This window comes from Sitodiplosis mosellana, unplaced genomic scaffold (assembly GCF_009176505.1).
Source record: "Sitodiplosis mosellana isolate CC-2019 unplaced genomic scaffold, AAFC_SMos_1.0 Smas_scaffold_2, whole genome shotgun sequence".
Lineage (NCBI taxonomy): Eukaryota > Metazoa > Arthropoda > Insecta > Diptera > Cecidomyiidae > Sitodiplosis > Sitodiplosis mosellana.
The window spans coordinates 3,624,546-3,633,140 of NW_022595245.1; the positions used below are offsets into that span (position 1 = coordinate 3,624,546).

Sequence of the window (8,595 nt, forward strand, 5' to 3'; positions counted from 1 at the left end):
TTTCAATCAACAAGGATTTTGGATGTTTTAGAATTGAATCAAATTTTGAGAACATTTTTCAGCATGTAGTGGCCCACTACTAGTGGGTGTGGCTTTGAATGAATCATCGATACTTTACTTTTATCAATAATAACATTTTGGATCAACTGTCATCGTTTCCGTATTGATTGTTATTTGTTACATTTTCTCGAGTTTGTTCGCCTCATGTTGTTAACAAAACAACTGATAGTCCATCCCTTGGAACAAGAAATACAATCAGCAAAATATGTTTGTGTAAAAAAAATTTGATGAATGCATTCATGTTGAATTATTCACTTCCTTGTGCTGATTTAACGGAATTTCTGATTAACTTCCCCTTCCCAATGTACGAACTCTCTTCAAAATACTTCTTTGCATCACTTTAGTTCAGAGATATGCATTTCGTTGCTGAGTGTTTCCACGACTGTTCATATCAATTCTCCATTTAATACATTTTAAAGTGCTCTTCTCTCAAGTGTTTTCTTCGATCGTTTTTTGTCACCATGGACGGAAAGGACAAAAAAATGGAAGAGTTCCGAAGTTTGATCATGAAAGGTACTTCTCAGTTTTTTAAAATTTAGTTTCAATATTCTAGTAAATTATATTTTTGGTGTGTTTAAAAAAAACAGTTCATGCAATGCGTCCAATGGGTAACTTTCGTGCTTTCACCTCGTTGCTTCTAAGCGACATCAACGGGCAAAGATCTCCTGCAATGCAACGCGAAATTCGAAACCGACTCGGTGAGCAGGAGATTCAGAAAAAAGTCGAGGCAATTCAACAAACAGTTTTGGATTTGGAACGATTTGATCGCATGTTTGGCAAAACCAACGACGAAAAGCAAGCCAAGAAGAGCTGAATGAAAAGTGAAATTAAATCCCTTTGTTTTTTTTAATGAAAAAACACGAAATAAACTCAAATTTCACGATCAAATAAACAAAATTGGCTTTGTTTTCTTAAACCCTGCAAATTTTTGTAAAAGTGTTAATATTTATGGAAGACTATCGGCAGAAAATGCTTCAATTTTGTCTGAATTTCGGATTTTTCAAACCAAATATCCGTCATGGCAGAACTCATTCGTTATTTCAAGTTTAATTGTTGCTTCGTTAACATCATATTCCAAAAATCAGTGTGAATTTCCTTACTTTTAGCATAAAATTGAATCGCAAAAGCATGGAGCGAGTTAGCAAAAATAGAGACGAATTTTTAAAACCAATCAAAGAAGGTTTGTTAAATCAATGGATTTTATTTAGACTTGGTGTGATTTTCTTGAATTTTTCTTGTAAAATAGAAAATAACAAACGATGCATTCGAATGATAGCCGAAATGCGCTCAATGATCGATGAAAACAAAAAACGAATGACACAGATCGCCCAAAAAGTGAATCGATTGAAGGAGATTGAAAAATCGGGAGAAATTGGAGAGAAATAAGAGCAATTCACAGCAACATTATAACAACAGTAAATACTTTTTCGAGAAAATTGCTTTTTCGATTTAAAATTCCAGTTCGAATTGTATGAAATACTTTTGGTATTTTGCTCTGCTTTATTTGTTATGGAACACTTCATTGTTGCATATTCATCAAATAACTCAGAAATCATTTGTTTTTGCTGTGTATTGATTAAGAGGAATTTTATTGTATGTAAGCACTTTGAGTTTCATTAAATACGCTCCTGTTTATGCGGATTGTTAAAACAAAAACATTTCATCGAAGATCAATAAATTTTGCTTTCAAATCATCTTTCACAAGAATTTTATTTCGAACATGTCATTTCACTTTTGGTATTGATGTGAAAAGTTGGATAAATCTTGTCGTGAAGTTCTTTCGGAAGTTGGATTCTATTCAAACCCACAACCATGACGAATGAACAGAAAATCATGAGAAAAATGAAAGGTTCGTTAATTGGTTGATATCGGTAATCTTTCAAAATACACTCTCTTTTCTTGCATATTTTGTTGTTGTTCTGCAGAACCTGAAAGAGAATATGACCAAAGTATGGCACGTATAGAACGACAACTAGCCAGAGTGACTGAACAACATCGCTGTTATCAGAAAGAACTCTATCACGTCAACAGATACATTGCTGGCGTTAAAAAGAAAATTACCAAAAATAACGACAAAATCGAAAAATTGCAGCGTAAAGCCGACCGATTGAGATAAAGCCGCAAATAAAATGATCCGTGAGCTTTAAACGGACGAATCAAAAACTTTCTTCAAGAAATGAATAGCATTTTTTGTAGTTTATTCGAAAATTACAAATACATTCAAATTTTGTAACATTGAAAAGACATCGAGGTGTGTTTCTTTCATTCACTATGTTGTTTCTATGATTCACATGCAAAAATTCTCAGCCACTTCATTTATTTTCGTAAACAAAATTTCAATTCGATTAATCAGTCAGCCATGTAACAATGTATTTTTGTCGACACACGTCGGACAATGTCGATTCGATTATATAAATTGAATGTTAATATTTACTCCGTAGCCGAGTAGAATAAGCAACGAACTCATTTGAACTTATTACAAGAAATTAAATCATCAAAATTCCCAATTGATGCATCATTTTGGAGCCTATTTAGCGAATTGAATCCATATGCCGAGATATTGCTACAGTCGAGTTATTTCGGCTTAGAAGGCGATCCGATCAACACCAATTTCTAACAGTTCATAAAGTAATTGTGACCAAACGGTATCTTTATCAACTGTTCGTAGATCAAGTACCAAGATGAATAAGGAAAATAAGAAAACCGAAGCGACCCTGAAGAAAATGCTAGGTTTGTTAGTTTATTAAAATTTAACGGCTTGTCTAAAGTCTATAAACTTGTTTCTTCAATATTTTGTTATGCAGAGGATCAAAAACGGAAGGAAATCGAGTTCGATCAAAGGTTGTCAAAACTACGGACAGAGGAAAGATCTTTGTATGTTCAACATCGCCTTGAGCGGGAAATAACCAAACAAATCGAAAGAGAATTGACAATGAAGGAATGTGAAAGACGCAAATCGACTTAGCTAGAGCTGCAGTCAAATCAGCTTGTTCCATGATCTGGAATGGACAAATTACAAGCATTTCTCCCGAAACGTAGTGAAATTGCACTTATTGTAGTTCATTCTTAAATTACAGAATAAATTCAAATTTTGTAAAATTTCAGATAAAAATTGAATTGGTGTGTTTCATTCAACTTTTAGACTATTTTGAAAATCAAATAGCTGACCTGAAGGCTTCTATCTTTTTAGACGATTCTTTTGGAAAAAATTTATTTCTGATTTTAATAAAAGACAAATAACTTTGTGCAAATGGCATATAAGAAGTGCTTTCTCAACTCTGTTTAATCGTTCGCATACAATGTACGCTTATTTGTCGTTCTCACCATCCGAGTGTTAAACAACTTAAACAAACAGTCGTACAATGTTTATAGATTATGAAAATGCGACGTTCGTTCCGAATATGAACATGAAATGTGCAAGGTTTGCAATGCAAACGGAATAAAGAATATGAAGTGTGAATGCAACATGTGTTGTCGAACGATTTCATTGAGTCATTTCACTTTAAGCGATCACATTCGAACCATCCAGCCCATCATATTTTGATCTGTTGCATTTTTTGGAACGAAATCGCTTTACAGACCTGTGGGAATGGACCGAAACGGCAATGATGGAAAAGACCGAGCGGGACATCCATTTCCAAAAGGTACGTCAAAAGTTAATAAAACAGTCTAAGCCACATTTTTACTATTCATAAACTGTTGAAATTCGTATTCTCCATCATTTTTACACAGACGAAGAAAGATATCGAGCTCAGCGGATTGCAATGATAAAGCGTGTTATCGCAATGTCACAGAAAACCATCGATCAGAACCGAGAAAATATCAAACGATTGACCAAAACTTTGAACGAGATCGAACGGTGTAACAAACCGGCATGACTCAAGCTTAATTTCCAGCAAAACAAAGCTAAATGAATGCAGCGAAAAGTTCAAAATTTAAATTTATTCGCCAAAGACATTGTCATCGCTTTGTGACTTTTGCAAATAACATGAAATAAATTGAAATATTTCGCCAAAACCAATTGGGATTATCTAAAGAAAATCAAGCGTGTCTTCTAATTATGATTGAACTTCATTTGGTACTCTTTTGCAGGCATTGTTCGTTTATTTATTGACTTTTTCAGCGTTCGCTTTTCAGTAAACAGTTTGAAATCAATTTGAAAGGTTGTCAAAATTCACAGTTGCAAACAACAGCATATTCTTATCGCGCTTGAGTCGCTGGCAGATGGCATTTCATTTCAACTGAAATCAGTTCAGACTTTGTAAGGTATTCCATTTTAAAATCTTCACACTTGTGAATCAAACACTTGTTTGGTCGTCATCATCGAATAACGCAGAAAAATGAAAGAAATGAGAAGCTTGTTGGATAGAGGTTTGTTTTTGAATTTCCATCAATTTAATCACTTTTAGCAATTATTCCCTTGATTTAAAATTTATTTGAAATTTAATCAAATGTCCGAATATTTTTCCTAATTTTTTTCCTTGATATTTTTGCAACAGCTCGTGCAGTCGATGAGCCGAATCGTGAAGTCTATATGCAAGTACAACGAGATTTGGAGAGAGAAAACATCATGAACCCAAACTTATTGCAAAATCGGGAATGTCAAGGCTTACTTGTTGAATTTCGGAAACGGATCACACTAGAGGAAGAGCGGAAGATGGCATTGAAAGAGGCCGGGGAAAATCATCATAAAATCATGTGAAAAACGCCAATATTTTCGAACCACATTCAAATGGTGAAGCCGTTAGAAGTGTAATCGATTTTGACTATCCACACTAGAATATAATCTTTTGATTTCCATTTTTCATGGCAATTTTTCTGAATATGAAAACGTGTTTATTTGGTCATTTTAATAAACAGCTCTTTAGCCAAAATATCATATATTAAATTATATAAAAACATCGTTTTCTTTTTGTACTCTCTCCGTTTTCTATTTATTCCTTACAAAAAGAACATTTAAACTGCGGTGGGCCAGTTGTTTATAAACAAGAATCCGAAAATGCCTTCCAATTGGCCAATTCAAAGACTGAATGCTTGTTATATCGGTGATCGTACTCAGTAACACCGTTCATTCAATTTACATCATCGTATCATTTTCGTTTTGACAGTCGATCACTTAATACCCAATAACGAACAGCTTGATATTCGACTTTTCGTGTGCGATACACTTGAAAGAATATGAACGGGAGGAGCAAAGAATTGGATCTTCTTTGCAATCTGATGGATAGAGGTATATTTTGCTCGAAAAAGTTTCATTTCACACCAATATTTATCGGTTATAATAGTTCAATTTCAACTAAAAAGTCTTTGGTTTTCTTTCTACTTCCTTACAGCATCAATGGTTCACGATGAAAAGCGTGACTACTATCTGCACATTCGCCAGAATGCTGAACAAGAATACGTCAAAGATTCGGAAAACCTTCAGAAAAATCTGGAGCATCCAAAAATGCAGCGTAAACTGGCTGGATTTGAAAAGTTGGTGAAGAAAGGCGAACGGAAACAAGCGAAAAGTTCAAGTCGTGAAACGTATGCCCAGCTCAATATGAAATATCGTTAGAAGTTAGCCGTCAGAATATCATTAGAATGAAGTGAATTGAAAATGACAAATAAATTCACATTTTACAATTGGCAACAATGAAAGAGATTCGAATTTTTCTGTTTTTGAACTTAAGGAGCAATTTTTTTCTTGAAGAATTTCCAGTGTATTTTCTGAAGTGAGCGTGTGAGGTGAGTACAAGAGTAAGTACCTAATAGTAAATTTGTTTCCTCTTTTCAATGAAATTCAATCGTTTTTCATTGATTTGCGTCGAGAGCAACTGTTCCATGTGAAAATGTCCATTTTTGTACTCAAAATAATTGATTAAAACGGCAAATGAATTGAAATTATGCAATGAGTGAAGGAAAAACGCATCGTTGGTGGCAGCTGTACACATTGAATTCAAGTTGAAAAAAAGAATCGCTCAAGCATGTGACAATGATAATCGTAATTGGCAATTGCTATATGTCGTGCGCGGTGAGAGGAGAATAAAAAAAATACTGGGAATCACACACAACTGTAAAAGTACAGAAATCATTCATTTCGTGATATTTCTTATTGCGCGTAAATCGATGGCACTTTGGCATCGTTCCGAGCATCGATGCAAAGCTCAAGTGAATATATATATATATCTCATTAAAGTGTCTTATGACTGCGAACGCATCTGCATCGCCCGGGCAACACCGGTTTTTATCGATAGTCGCACGTACAGTAATTTATTTCATTGAGTGAGCATCACAAATCACAGTAGCCAAATGCGCATTTTGCCGTCAATAGAATGACGAACATTATGCATTATCGCGAGACGCGCGCACACACGATCGCTTTTACGCTCATCGTCTCAAACATTAAATTATTCGTCGAGTTTTATCAGCAAAACTCTCGGCGCGGTGACTTGTTTACTTTGACTTCTCGGCGCAGTGAGAGAAATCTCGTTGCATGCTTGGCTCTGAATGAAAACTGGCTGGTAATGGACAACGTGTTTGCGTTGAGCCGTGAATGTGACATGATAAAATTACGATGGAAACGTAAGCGAATGAGCGAAGAGAAGAGAAAAGAAGAGAGAAAGAGAAAAAAAGGAGTCGAATCCATTCCAAAGATGCCACTTGTATTTTGAAATTTTATGATTGCACATTTGTGCGGTGTGCGTTCTACAATTTATCTCAATATAATTTAATTTCCTTCTGATTGCTTGCCTACTTCTCGCGCTCTCCCTCTCTCTCTCTCGTGCGCTTCGTGCGAAATTCTGATTGAGCTTTTAATTTTTTCGATGCAATTTTTTTCTTCTACGTCGTTCACGTTTCGAGACTATTTGCGGCGTAGCATTTTTCAGTCGAAGTCTCTTCTATTCGATTGAATAAATACCTTTTTAAGCGATTGCCTTATCAGCTATTGAATAATGTTAACTATAAAACGTATGTAAGAAATGTCAATTGCACTTTTTATAAAATGCGATTCTAGCGGAGATATTGGCACTGCTTCTGGAAAAAGAGAAGAAAACAGGAGCAGCATCGTTCGGATTACGTGGTCTATGTTTCATATTTCAGCGTAAGATCCCACGATGACGACGTTGTCGTCGAATGATATGCCAATACAATCGCTCAAATGGGAGACGCTTCCAATGCGACCGAACATACCAATAAAAATAGACTAAATTCATGACTGTATGTGTGTATGTGAATTGTGTGCCATGGGGACGCAAACAGAACGAAACGAAAGTCCGCGACAAATAAAAACAAAAGAATGAATAAGATAAAAATGGCATTTGTTGAAAATGGCAGAAAAATTATATTTTCTTGTTGTCTCTTTGTTTGTGATGCGTTTTTGCGTTGGTAAAAATTTCCCATAGTGCCATTTGCTTGTGGTGCGTAAACGAAACGAAAACAGAAGAGAAAAAAAACCATTCTACTTATTCTGTAACCATAACAGCGAACTAATTCTTGGCTATTGCCATTTGTGCCATTTCTTATTCGATTGTCACACACGTTTGTTGTGTTCTTTTGCTCCTCCGTTTGAGTATTATGTTTTCCTAGCACATCATTATTATTAAATGCGCTTTCGTTTTTTTTTTCTCTCAGTTTCTTATCTCGGTCGATTCTAAGTACTCAACAACCGCACAAATTGCCGTTGTCGGCCGTTTCGAAAATTGTTTACTTTTGTGTGACATATTCAGAAGCGGTTGTTTTACACGTGAGATCCATACGAAACGATTAGATTTTATTTAAGTGTCGTAAACAATGATCAAGAAAACGAAAAAAGGCGGCTAAAGTCGAGCCAACAGCGACATTGGCGCGACAATCAGCATTTGTTTTTTCTTCTCGCTTTTTCATTTCACTTTGGATATTTCAATCATGGACGGAATAGTGAGGCTTAAAATCACACATTTTGTTTTCCACCGAAGCGTATGATTGAGAGACAGAAAGAAGAGAGATTGAGAGAAAATTGAAATCACCTCGACACGATCAAGGTCTCAATAGAGTCACAAGTGCTTTTAATTAGATAGATAGGGTAGCCCTTCGGTGAAATGAGATGCCATTCATTCGAAACGGAATGAATTGAAAGAGCTCAACCGCGGAAGCATCTCGTTTTCGAAACGAATGTATGTAATTAGAATTGGTTAACGAACAAACGAACATACCGTTCAATTCGCACTGGCCACATGAGAATTATGTGTCGATGCGCGGTGCGCGCGCGCAGATTGGAACGGTCGATAATAATTAGCAATTGGTTTCGTTTTAATGCTACGTTTGGCCTTTACTCGTTTCAGCAGTGTGTTCTATTCTCTCTGTACGTTAGTTAGTCACTGTGCACCGAGCGCGCACCCATGGAAAGTTATGTGCACACCGCGCAATACACCAAAACGATTGATATATTTATGAACATTGTTGATTTGAGAGCTCAACTATAAATCACATACTTTAATGGACGACTGTGCGCAAACGCTAAGCACTCTTTCTCGCTTTTCTCCATTACTTTGACTATTCGTGCGGTATTTTTCA

At 35.6% G+C, this 8,595-nt stretch overlaps 1 long non-coding RNA gene across 2 annotated transcripts in view; it reads left to right on the forward strand.

Annotated features, from left to right (window-relative positions):
• Window positions 1–5,766: 5,766 nt before the first annotated feature.
• LOC129565047 (uncharacterized) overlaps window positions 5,767–8,595 on the forward strand; it is a 4,174-nt gene continuing 1,345 nt past the window's right edge. Inside the window, exon 1 of one of the 2 annotated variants that reach the window (XR_008687561.1) lies at window positions 5,767–5,787. This is a non-coding gene — a long non-coding RNA (uncharacterized LOC129565047). Of the gene's footprint in view, window positions 5,788–7,702; window positions 7,787–8,595 lie in introns of those variants that run through there. The other variant, XR_008687560.1, reaches the window with a different exon arrangement.